Raw genomic sequence first — 12,457 nt, 5'->3', positions numbered from 1 at the left:
CGGGCCCCCGCGGCCGGGGCCGGCCGATCCCGCAGCCGGGCCTCGTGGGCGCCTGGCGTCTGTTCGTCCTTTCCCGGCGGACCTGGCTCTGGAGGTGCCGCTGTTCCCCGGGCCGCGGGGAGCTCTGGAGAGAGAGACGGAGAAAGGGGACGTGAGGAATCCCAACCCGGAACCGCCGTGGCCGCACTGCAACCCCTCCGCTCCCCTCTGCCGATTTTGGATACACACGCACACTCCGGCTACCCTCGCTCCCTCTCTCCGCCTCTCCGCCTCTCCCTCTCTCCGTCTCTCCCTTTCTCCGTCTCTCCGTCTCTCCCTTTCTCCGTCTCTCCATCTCTCCGTCTCTCCCTTTCTCTGTCTCTCCATCTCTCCCTCTCTCCGGCAGTGACTTTCATGCTGCAGGTCTGAGACTCCAACCGTTCTGGGCCTTGTGGGAGTCCAGCACCGTAACCCACCATGCCCTCTGCTGGCCCCCCAGGCTAATTTTCCTGTGCTATGTTTCATGTCTAAGAGCACTTTCTAAAATACAGACCATGAGTTCAAGTTGTTTGGGTTGTGATGGCGTGCGCGCGCGCGCGCGCACACACACACACACACACACACACACACACACACAAGCATAAGATAATGGGCAGGCCTGCCCCCAGCGGTTGCTGGTCCCAGGAAAAGAGTAAAATGGAGGCCCCTGCAATCTATTTTAAGTGTTTAAAGATTTAAATCAAGCTTTCAAATTGTGAAGTATTCTATTTTCCGATTCCATAGATAGGCTTTGCTTTTTTAGTTTGCTGTATGGCCCATGCGCTGGCTGGAGAGGGGCACACAGAGAACGGAAAAATGGGAAAACACCGCCCCAAGAAAGAGGGCCACACTGCAGTCCCTTCTCCATTCTCTGGGGATTTGGGGCAAGCTCACAGGCACCTCGTGTGTCTTTCAGCCACTGGGTCCAGAACTCAAACCTCAAAGTCAGCTGTGTGGGATCCAGCTGCCTTGACCTCTGCCACCTGCTGGCCTTCCTTTCACCCACTCTTTAAAAAGATTTTTTTGTGTGTGGGAGGTTTCTAACTCATATAAAGCAAACAGAATAGTGTTAATGGTTGCAGTACTCTTCTTTCAAAGACTGTAAGGAAGGGGAATATTTCTTTTGGACCTGGAGGGTGTGTTAGGGTGAATGTGTTCATGCTTATAGGACTTGCTGAATACAGGATTCTGAGTGAATAGAGATGCCTATGATCTCTGTAATGAGATGGAGAGAAAGATTGAGAGAGGCCGGAAAAGACAATGATTAATGAAGAAATTACACTACCTAGTGCCCGTAACAGGAGTCCCTTTTGGCTTATCTTAAGGGTGGGAGTGGTTGAAAGGATTTGTGCGAATACTTGACAACAAAAGGAAATTAAATTTGAACCATTGTATTCTTAGTATGGCATAACATCTGCCAGAGACCATGTTTTACTACCTTCTCCCCTCACAAAAGAAAAAAAGAAGAAAATCCTTTCTCAGTCTCTCTTCATTTGGTCCATTTTATTCCCCATCCCTAGGCTTTCCCTCATCTGTGCAAATCATTCACATTGATATGTCCAATATATATGCCCTAAACTGACCTGTTCTTATAATACATCCATAACGGTATGTAGCCTTTTACTGTGTATAGTCTATTTTACAAATAGTATTTGTATTGTTTCCCAGACACAGGGATTTTGTCTCTATGTCTAATTATACAACTATGTATGTTTTTGGTTCTGTATTATGTTTGAGATGCACCATATCCCGAAATATAGCTCTTGTTCATTATATTCAGTTACTATAGTCAATTGCATAACTATGCCACATTTCATCTGTTTATTCATTCCCCACCACCATATTGGCATACCAGTGTTGTCTTTAAAAAGTTTTTCTTGGCTTCAGTTTCTGGTTTTTTTTCTTTTTTCTTTTGGTATAGAGAGGACATCTCTATTTCTCTGTTTATCCTTTTTTCTTTCTCTTCGTTTTTTCTTTCTCTTTTTTTTAATTGCCAGAGGATGTGTGAACTCATCAGAGACAGATGGAGAAACCGAAACAGAGAAAGGAAACACGCTCCTCAGTGGGTCACAGTCATACCGTAGTCCCTTCTTTATTTCTTCATCCTATTGAGATCTTGTGAACACATGCACACACATGTTGCAGGTGTTTTTCAGGCTGCCAGGACTGGAATTCAAACGCTGTCAGCTATGTGGTATCTGGCCCCCTTAACCACAAGGCTACAGGGCAGGACATCTTTTGCATGGAAATTTCATCTCCATGAAGGGCTCAGAATGAGGGCTCAGGTGAAGTAACTGCTGGGCACACTGAGGCCACATGGGAAGCCCGAGTTCAATTCCCAGACCACTGTGAAAGTTGGGCACAATGGCACACCTGTGGTCCCAGCTACTTAGGAGGCTGAGGCAGGAGGATTTCAGCCTAGTGAAACCCTGTCTAAAAAATAACTTAAAATAAATAAATAAAATTTAAGGTGATTTTGTACCTGCTGATTTCTTAAGTACCTTTAATTCCAAATAGTCATCTTACCAGAGGAGCATATTTTAGGGTGACATACTCTTAATTCTTTCAGTGTATTTAATATGTTTTACATTAATTGTAATTACTGATATTTAACTTTCAATCTACTACCTTTGTGCATTCTTTCTGTTTTTCTTGTTCTCTGCTCCCCGTCCCACTTTTTTTGATTGATTGCAATACCCTCTTTCATTTGTTTGGTACTTATATAGACTTTCCCTATCTATTTAGTGGTTACCTTAGAAAATGTTAAGTTTTTTTTAGTGGTTACCTTAGAAATGTTAAGGTACATTCTTATCTTTTTTTTTTTTTTTGGTAAGGTTTTTCCTGTGCTTAATACATGGCCAGCCAGGTGGCATGATGGTTAAGGTGCTTGGATCCCACATGATTGACTGAGCAGTTTGAGTCCCAAACTCTGCAGCTTGGAAAAAACATACTGGCTGCATGTGTGAGTGCCTAAAATTCTGAGAGAAGAAATTATGACATGCCATTTCCCCTGGGGAATGATTTCTCACTTTCTCTTTCTCTCTCTGGTGAGCACAGGAGCCCTAAAGCAAAACTGAAAAAAAAATGTATGTACTTAATATAAATGTAAGCTTTTGTTGTTCCTTACTCCTTCCTATTTCATGTTCTATTTAGGGTCATCTTCTTCTGACTGAGGATGTTGTAGTATTTCCTTTAGAGAGAGTCTGTTAGTAACAAATTCTCTAAGTTTGTTTTTCCTTTTTCTTTTTTTAATGTCAAAATACACTTTCCCTATATTTTGAGTATTTTTGCTAGCTATAGAATTCTGATTTTCAAAAGTATATTTTTCAAGTTTACTGTTTTTCTATGAGTGAGGGAGACAGAAAGAGGGAAGAAAGGAGAGAGAGCAGAAGACAGAGACAGTGAGATAACACCCCGACAGGGTCCTGTCCCCTGTCTCAGTCCGCCCCCAAAGATCGTAGATAGAAGCATGTCCAGTGTACTCAGAGAGGTTTCTGGATGTGAAACTGGCACCTCACCTCTGGGTCAGCCTTGCAGAGCGTTGAATTTTACCCTGTCTGGCCTCTGTTTTTGTTTTCTTTTGTTGTTGTTTACGTTAAAAAATAAATGTTTTACTGAGGTGGCTAAGAGGTAGATTTTCCTAGCTTCCTAGGTAGACTGTCACCAACATACCAGATTTTTAAAACATTTCCATAATGATTAAAATGAAACAGTGAAAAAAAGAAAACATTATCATTAGAAATTATTATAAATGAATAATACCTCAGGCAATTGATTGCTTTTAGAAAAACCTTTGGTACTTGTTCTGAAATGACAATCACAATACTTCCACATATTATACAAAATGAAAAGAGCATTCATCTAGGGGTTTTTTGTTTGTTTGTTTGGGTTTTTTTTTTTTTTTTAGTTTAGTTTATTTACTTACTTATGTGAGAGAGATTGATTTTTGACAGGATTTCACCATTTTGGGATCCTCCTATCCCAACTTCCCAACTATCTGGTATTACAGGTGTGCCCCTTTGTACCCAGCCTGTTTTAGGTTGGGCTGGGAATCAAACCCAAGACTCCCATGTGGCCACATCCAAGTAGCAATGTCTTAGCATGTATCACTGCAACTGAGTCAAAAATGGGCATACAAGGATTTGAGCATGACTATAGCAGTGATTTGCATTTTCTTCCCTATTGCCAAAAATAATGTTAATATCTTAGGGTTCATGGCAGGGAAGATAGCCTTTGTCTTTCCCCTTGTCAGAATCGTACTAGGTAGGATTATTCAGAGTAACTTCTGTTTTCATGAGCATAGAATCTCTTTTTATAAGCCCCAGGACACTTTCTGTTAAAAAGCCCTATTACAGGGACCAGCAGTTGGCGTAGTGGCTATGTCGCTGGACTCCCATGTTCGAATCCTGGACCCTGTGGCTTAAACTCACACCCGGTGCATGTGTGCCCAAGATCTCAAGAGGAGAATAGAGAAGGGATTGCAGCGTGGCCATTCCCCCTGGGGGGTGATTTCTCACTTTCTCTCTATCTCTCTCTCTGTCTTTGCAGTGAGCACATGTGCCCTATAGCAAAAGCCTCTCAAAAAAAAAAAAAAAGCCCTATTACAATGTATTTGTGATAGTCATTTGTATGTTATGTTCCTAAGGGACTCAAATCATGAGAAAGTGATGCCTTCCCCTTGATTTAATCATTCAATCACAAACTGGGGGTTGAACATCCTTCTAGACATATGAAATGTGCCTAGGTTCTTTTCTTCACTCCATTGCTTAAATATCTGTATGCTTTAATTGAGCCTGTTCTTTGTTAATATATTTGCATATTCTCCCCTTCTTGAAGATTTTATGAATAGCCTGAATTTCATTTAGATGTCAATCAAAGAGTGTTTTTCTTCCTGTTCCCAAAGGTGAACAAGGATATCAGGACTCTCTGGTGAGGGAGGTCCAGGCTCTTCACTAACTGGCTTAGTGATTTTTTTTGGCAGGACTTTTGACATTGATATAAGTAACCTGTAAAACATAAGGGCTTGAGCTATCCTGTGTCCTGGTGGTTAAGGCAGCTGGTACCTATATGGCCAACTGAGCAATTCAAGTCCCAGACCTGGTGGTTTGAGAAACATGCCTGGCACATGTATGTGTGTGACCAAAATCCTAAAAAGGAGAGATGGAGAAGGGATGCGGCATGACCATGCCCCATGGGGGATGCTTTCTCACTCTCCCTCTCCATCTCTGTCTGTCTCTCACCGACAACCACAAGTGTCCTCTGGCAAATTTTTTTAAAAACATGAAAAAAAAAATAATGAGGGCTTAAACAAATGATCTTCAAGTTTTCCTCCAGAAACTTTGACTAGATTCAAATGCATAATTTGATAAATGGGTATGAAAAATCCACTGAGGAGTTTAAAGAAACAGTACTTGTTGTCTTTGATATAAGCAACAAGGTTTATTTATTGTGTTAAGGTTTTTAAGCTTTAAACACATGGAACAGATTATAAAATGCAGAAAATATTTTATTTTAAATAGGTGTTTGTTTTGTCTTGCTGTTTTTAAACGAAAATGCCAATACGACCAGATCTCCAGGTATGTAGTCCCAAATTAAAAGGAAGTATTTTAATTCCTAAAATCACTTTTTGCTTACTTATAGATATTTAGTGCTGTATTTAGCCATGACAAAGCTTACATGTTCCTATGAAATAGTCAAGAATAATCTAAATAAAAATATTCTCTCATTTATTCAATAGTAAGCTTTCAAAAATTAAGAATATTTATAAAATATTAAAGATGCTAGTTAGATAGATAAACCTTTCATATTGAAAAGAAGTATGAGCTAATTAATGTATAAATTATGCCTGGGTATTTTTATATTGTATTTTAAAAATTGTAACATACTTGCACTTAGGTAAGAGTAAGTTCTAATAGATCTATTTAGCACATATGCTATTCACCACTAAGTCACTTCAGTGATCAAATTGTAGTATAAAAATTCTTTATTAATGAAGTTGTAATTTAATAGGTATAGCAGATTTTGAAAAGGTTATAAATACTATATGAAAGTAATATTTAAGTTAAATTGATTCATGTAGTTTCTAAAAGGTGGTTTTGCCTGTCTTTATGCATTTTTCCTTACTATTTAAACCCCATTCAGAATACTGGACTTTTAATCTGTGGTATTATTAGTTACTATAAAGTTGATTTTTATGTTTTTTATCAACAAGCTTTTGTTGAGTTTGATGTAATAATGCTAGCAATAAAAGTTAAATTAATTGGAAATATTAGTAAATTATTTTGCTACTTAAAGCCTTTTTAAAGAAACTAACTCTGTTACTCCAAATGTAATAATGATGTTGAGTTGAATTGACCCAAACTGGTCTCAGATTTTTTTATTTTACAATGATTAGCTTTTTTTTTTTTAATGTAAGTGAATTGATATTTTATGATCATGTTGGAGAGTTTTCATGTGAAAATAATTCTCAGATTGCTAGGTTGTGTAAGGTGATTGATTCTGGTTTTGATTCAATATATGTGCCATTAACTATTTCTCTAGCAGTTGGAAAAATGCATTGATGATGCTTTAAGAAAACATGATTTTAAACCTTTGAAAACCCTTTTACAAATTGATATTTGTGAAGATGTGAAGATTAAATGTAGCAAACAGTTTTTGCAGAAGTTGGATGACCTTTTATGCAGGGTAAATATTAATTTTTTGCTGAATGTTTTTTCAGATTATTAGAACTCTACTTTCAAGGAAGAAGTATTCAAAAATAGACTTGAGCAAGTGCACATACAGTTATATAAATAAATCCTTATTTCACCATTTGCCTTCTTTTTCTTTTTTTTATTTTGAGGAGTTTTCAACACATTGAACTGTTGCTCACCAAGTAAAATATACAAAAAACTGTGTTTACATTGAGTTACCATTATTAACTGTTATCTAAAGTGGGGAAAATTAATTAACCTATTTGAAGCTTAAACAACTTGACTATTTTTCAAAAACCTATGAGCATATTCTTGATATTATGTAGATAGTGCTTGATGCTTTCAGAAATAAAACAAGCAAACCAAAAATTTGATTTATTATATCTAAGGCATTTATGTATGTGAAAAAAGGTGATTATTGATAGACTCCTCCAGTATCTGAGATTTGTTATGAATCTAAAATATTATGGAAAAATATCTTGGACATATTAAATATACAAACTTTTTAGAATGAAAAGTACCTGAATCTCTGTAGTATAATACACATTTTTAAAACTTCATACAGATTTCATTTTTGTCCTGAATTTGTCATTCATCAGCTCACTGGCTTTGGGAAAGTTGCTTTGTTGAACAATATAGTTTTTTTTTTTTTTCTCTTTTTTTGGAGAGATTTTCACTGTAGGGCGCGTGCGCTCGCCAGACAGATAGAGAGAGACATAGAGACAGAAAGCGAGAAATCACCCCCCAGGGGGGATGGTCACACCGCAATCCCTTCTCCATTCTCCTCTCGGGATCCTGGGCACGCACGCACACGCGCCCGGCGTGAGTTTTAAGCCACCGGGTCCGGGACACGAACCGCAGTTGACTACGTGGGAGTCCAGCGACATAGCCATTATGCTAACTGCTGGTTCCCTTGAACAATATAGTTTTCATCATTTGCAGTATGGAGATGATAATGGGTACCTTTCCGGGTTTGTAAGGATTAGAATATATGTATAAAGTCACTTTTATAATGCCTACCATACTACTTTGTGTTTGCAAAAGTTTAAATGTGTACTTTCCATTTTAGGAACTTAATAAAAAGGATATAAAAAATGTTTCAGTCATTTTGGTTTCTATTGGAAGATGTGCCAAAAATATCAATATATTGGGGCAAGCTGGACTTCTAACTATGATAAAACAAGGACTAGTCCAAAAGATAAGTAAGAGAATATGTGAGATACATATGATAAAAGATATGCTTTCTAGTAAAATAAGAAATGGTACAAACTGTTGAAAAACAAATTTGGCCAGTATAAAACTTGTAGAATAAGGTAATTATTTTTGTAATATATGTTATTACATATGTAATTTTGTGATATATGTTACAAAGATAAAGTAATTATTTTTATGACTTGTGTTACATGTTACAAAGATAAAGGTCACAAGGAAACATTGTACACAGACTCCTTGATAAATACTTGAATTGAAAAATCACCCGGCTCCCTAAGGCCTTTACATACTTCATTTTCTCTCTCCTTCTTTTTAGGTCTGCCATAGGGCTCATGTGTTCACTGGAGAGACAGAGAGAAACAGTGAGAGGGAAAGTGAAAAATCACACCCCAGAGAGGATGGCCGCTCCACAATTCCTTCTCCTCTATTATCCTGGGATTTGGGGCACACATGCATGCACACATGCATACACACCCAGTATGAGTTTCAAGCCACCAGATCTGGGACTTGAACTGCAGTCCACCATGTGGGAGTCCAGTGCCATCCGCTGGCCCTTCTTAATCAGTATCTAACTTTATTTTTTTTTAAGTTTATTTATGCCATAAGTCAAAGAGACAGAGATACAGCACTCCTTATAGGGTCTGCACACCATAATCCACCCTCAACCTCAGCTAGTCAGGATCATAGATATGTTCCTACCCTCATACTGAGAATAAAATCTTAAGAGCAAACCAGCAACTTTTTCATGTGTATCTGCCCTACACAGCATTGCCTTTTACTGATGTGCCACAGTCCAGCCCCTATTTTTTTTCCAAAAGATTTTTGCTTTTTGTTTTTAATTTATTGTAGAGTATGTGTGCATGCATGAGAGAGGAAGAAGCACACTTGAGAGGGCATTGTTAGGTCCCTCTTTCCCCAACTCTCCAGCTCATCAGGATCTGGGACACACGTTTGCCATGTTTACTGGCTTACCTGGGGATCCAAACTGCTACTGGCTATGTGGCTTTCAGTTTGCTACCAGCTGAGCCAGCAGGCTGGATCATAACTAACTTTATTTTTGTTTTATATTATTTATTATCTGTTTCTCATGCTAAAATGTATTGATTTTTTTTAAAATCTGTTTTGTTCACTCCTGAACAGACAACATCTAAAACAGCACCCGAGAGGTGGTATTTACTCAAATATTTGAATTAATTACTTACAGTAAAATAATCCTGAAGCTTTTCAAATAGTAATGAAACTGAAATTATCTGAATTGTGGTGACAATTTATTTTTATCTGTTACAATTAATATACCTGAATGAGGAATTTGAAGGGGGAATAAGAGTATTCTGATTGAAAATAAGATTAATTTCATCTATTTCTATCCCATCTTAAAGAGTGGGAAACTATGGTTGCAAAAAAAAAAAAGAAAGAAAGATGTTTAATAGCATAAATTTATTTTGATACAATACTAATAGGTCTTTATTTCTAGGTTTACAGTTTATATAAAAATAAATACATTTTCTGTTATTCAAGTAGAATTAGAAATAATATGTACATTCTTTTTTTTTTATTTACATGGTTTCCTGGTTTGAAAAATCTAAGGAGATTGTTCTAATTCAAGGAAATTCAAAAGATGAAGCTGTTATAAATATGGTAGAAGACTTATTTGATCTTTTGATGGTAAAATTACATTGATTAACTATGCTCTATTTTATTTTATTTTATGTTTGGAGAGGTTTTCGCTATAGGGTGCGAGTGTTCACCAGAAAGACAGAGAGAGACAGAGAGACAGAAAGTGAGAAATCAACCCCCAGGGGGATGACGATGCTGCAATCCCTTCTCCTCTATTCTCCTCTTGGGATCTTGGGCACGCACGCACACACGCCTGGCATGAGTTTAAGCCACTGGGTCCAGGACTCAAACCGTGGTTGACTACATGGGATTCCAGCAATATAGCCATTACACCATTTGCTGGTCCCAATTAACTATGTTATAAAGCATGTGTTTATTTAAATATCAATTTGTATTCTCCATGCCTTGAGTCTAAAAATCATTGACAGATTGATTAGTGACCTGGCTGGATTAGTCTATTCAGATTGTATCAAGTATTTATCTTGCTTAATACGATTAAATAGTTATTAAATAAAAATGAACTAATTGTGCTAGATGTCAATTGTAATCCATCATTATAATACTGTTTGTAATAATTTATATTAAAAGATTGTAAATAGTAAATTCAATGTTATTCTTTTTTTTTTAGGTCATACATGGTAGAAGACTTATTTGATCTTTTGATGGTCATATATGACGTTGATGATGAAGGTATAGCCAGCATATTCTGTTGGCACATTAATCTGCTATTAGAGGTCTAGTGTAATTTTGCAATTTCCATACTAATACACAAATATTTTGAACTCACTGTGTAATTCAGGGATCAACAAACTTTTTCTGTAAAGTACCAGATAATATTTTAGAGGAAAAAAATCTAGAATGTTATAAAGGCACTTATATAACAAGAAAGAAAGCAAATTTCTACAGATGTTTTACTGGTGCAATTAAAAATAAAATAACAGTATGATTTTTTTGTAATATAAGTCTGCTAAAGAATAACATTCCTTTTCGAGGGATAATATTTTGCTTAGGGTTCAAAGTTAGTGCTCCCTGTCTTCAAAATTGATTATAAATGTTCCTTTGTTAATGTTCATCTGTTATGAGATTTTATGTATGTTGCATTGTAAAATAATACCACATACTGATATCAGTTCACACTCTGCCATTGCTAAGCCATGGGTTTAGTGTGGTAGGGCAAGTCAGGATACACACCTGCTATTTCTGACAAGGATTCACATACTGACACTAAGTTCCCCAGAGTAAATGAAGTTCACTTTGTAACTATGGTGCAGTACAACATAGATTCAGGTATTTTCCACAGAGCACCCGCTGATGAATAATGCAGCCATATTAAAGCAGGCAGTTAGATTTGGTTCATGGGCCATCATTTACCAACCCTTGATCAAATGGAACATAATTTTCAATAGTAATCTTATTGTGCAGAACATGTCACAACTCATCTTTTTAGTTGTAGCTAGCCGGTGTCTTGTGCCAAGGAATCAGAATAAAGTTATTTTATCTTTTTATTGGTTTAGAAAGACTTAACTAGGGTTGGTAATTGAGGCTGGTGAATTATTTATAAATAAAGCTATTTACTGCCTTCAAAGCCAAGTGTTTTAAATAAATTTTTGTTGATTTAAACAATAGTTAATTCTGTCTTTTCACTTTTTTTATAATTAGCATAGCAATCTAGTTTAAATTTGGTTTTGGGGGAGAGAACAGCCCTGAATCCTCAGTAATTATAAAATGATCCAACTGATTTTCTTTAAGAATTATTTAATTTAGGGATCAGCAGTTAGCATAATGGCTATGTCGCTGGACTCCCATATAGTCGACCGCGGTTCGCATCCTGGACACCGTGGCTTAAAACTCATGCCGGGCGCGTGTGCGTGCCTGCCCAAGATCCCAAGAGGAGAATGGAGGAGAAGGGATTGCGGTGTGGCCATCCCCCATGGAGGGGTGATTTCTCTCCATCTGCCTCTCTGTCTCTGTCTGGCGAGTGCACGCGCCTTATAGCAAAAACCTCCCCCAAAAAAGAATTGTTTAATTTAGTTTACTTATTTATTTATTCGTTTATTTTAATTTGACCAGAAAGGGAAGGAGAGAGTGAGAGAAAGCAAGCTGCCAGACCTGAGACTTGAATCGCATTCAGCCATGTGGGAGTCCAGTGCCCTTAACCACCACACCATCTGCCAGCCCTAGAAATGATTTTTAAAAGTAAATTATTACATCTTTCTATCTGAGTATCTTTTTCTCTTTTAGTGTAGTCACTTTGGAAAATTATACATTTACTATTGTAGTACTTCCATTTTTAAAATTATTTTTTAAATTCGTGTTATGAAATTGCATATAACAAATTTTCCTGAGTATGTTTAGTATTGATAAAGCCTCATAACTTGAAATTGGGTTAATTTAAAAGTAGTTCAAATCATTAGAGCTTCATAAAATCAAGGTATACAGATAATCTTTATGGGTATAAAGATTTCTGAGAGATGATTAAACCTTAATGAAGCCAGTTTCCATAAAAGCCTCAAAATAAGGAGCTTCTACTTTGAACTATTAAAAAAAATTACAAAGTAATATTTTCTTACATGCCTAAAATGACAAATTGGTTCTGGTTTATTCTCTTTTTGGCATTAAGATCAGTTACAACTTTTCAGGATGTTTTTCTCAAAGCAATGTAGCTAGTCAGTGGCAGAACCATGACTTAATATTATACTTCTTGACACCTAGACAGTGGGCCACCTTCTGAACTGCTCTAGTACTCCTTTCCAGTAAGTCATACAAAAAAAAAGACCATCATTTACAAAGACTTGAAATAAACAATTATCAATAATTTTGACACATTTGTTCAGGTAAAAGGCAAGTAGTGGAAAGTTTCATACCTCGAATTTGTGCCCTGGTTGTTGACTCAAGAGTGAATATTTATATTCAGCAGG

General features: G+C 37.1%; 1 long non-coding RNA gene across 1 annotated transcript; it reads left to right on the top strand.

Moving 5' to 3' along the window:
* Window positions 1-1,068: 1,068 nt before the first annotated feature.
* On the top strand, window positions 1,069-7,904 carry LOC102497461 (uncharacterized). Its single transcript, XR_001371068.1, has 4 exons — window positions 1,069-1,626; window positions 5,538-5,594; window positions 6,559-6,702; window positions 7,780-7,904. It is a non-coding gene; the product is annotated as an uncharacterized LOC102497461 (long non-coding RNA).
* Window positions 7,905-12,457: the final 4,553 nt, after the last annotated feature.

This window comes from Tupaia chinensis, unplaced genomic scaffold (assembly GCF_000334495.1).
Source record: "Tupaia chinensis unplaced genomic scaffold, TupChi_1.0 Scaffold000558_1, whole genome shotgun sequence".
NCBI classification, from domain to species: Eukaryota; Metazoa; Chordata; class Mammalia; order Scandentia; family Tupaiidae; genus Tupaia; species Tupaia belangeri.
Note: the sequence above shows the minus strand (reverse complement) of the source record. Positions and strands in the feature narration are given on the sequence as shown.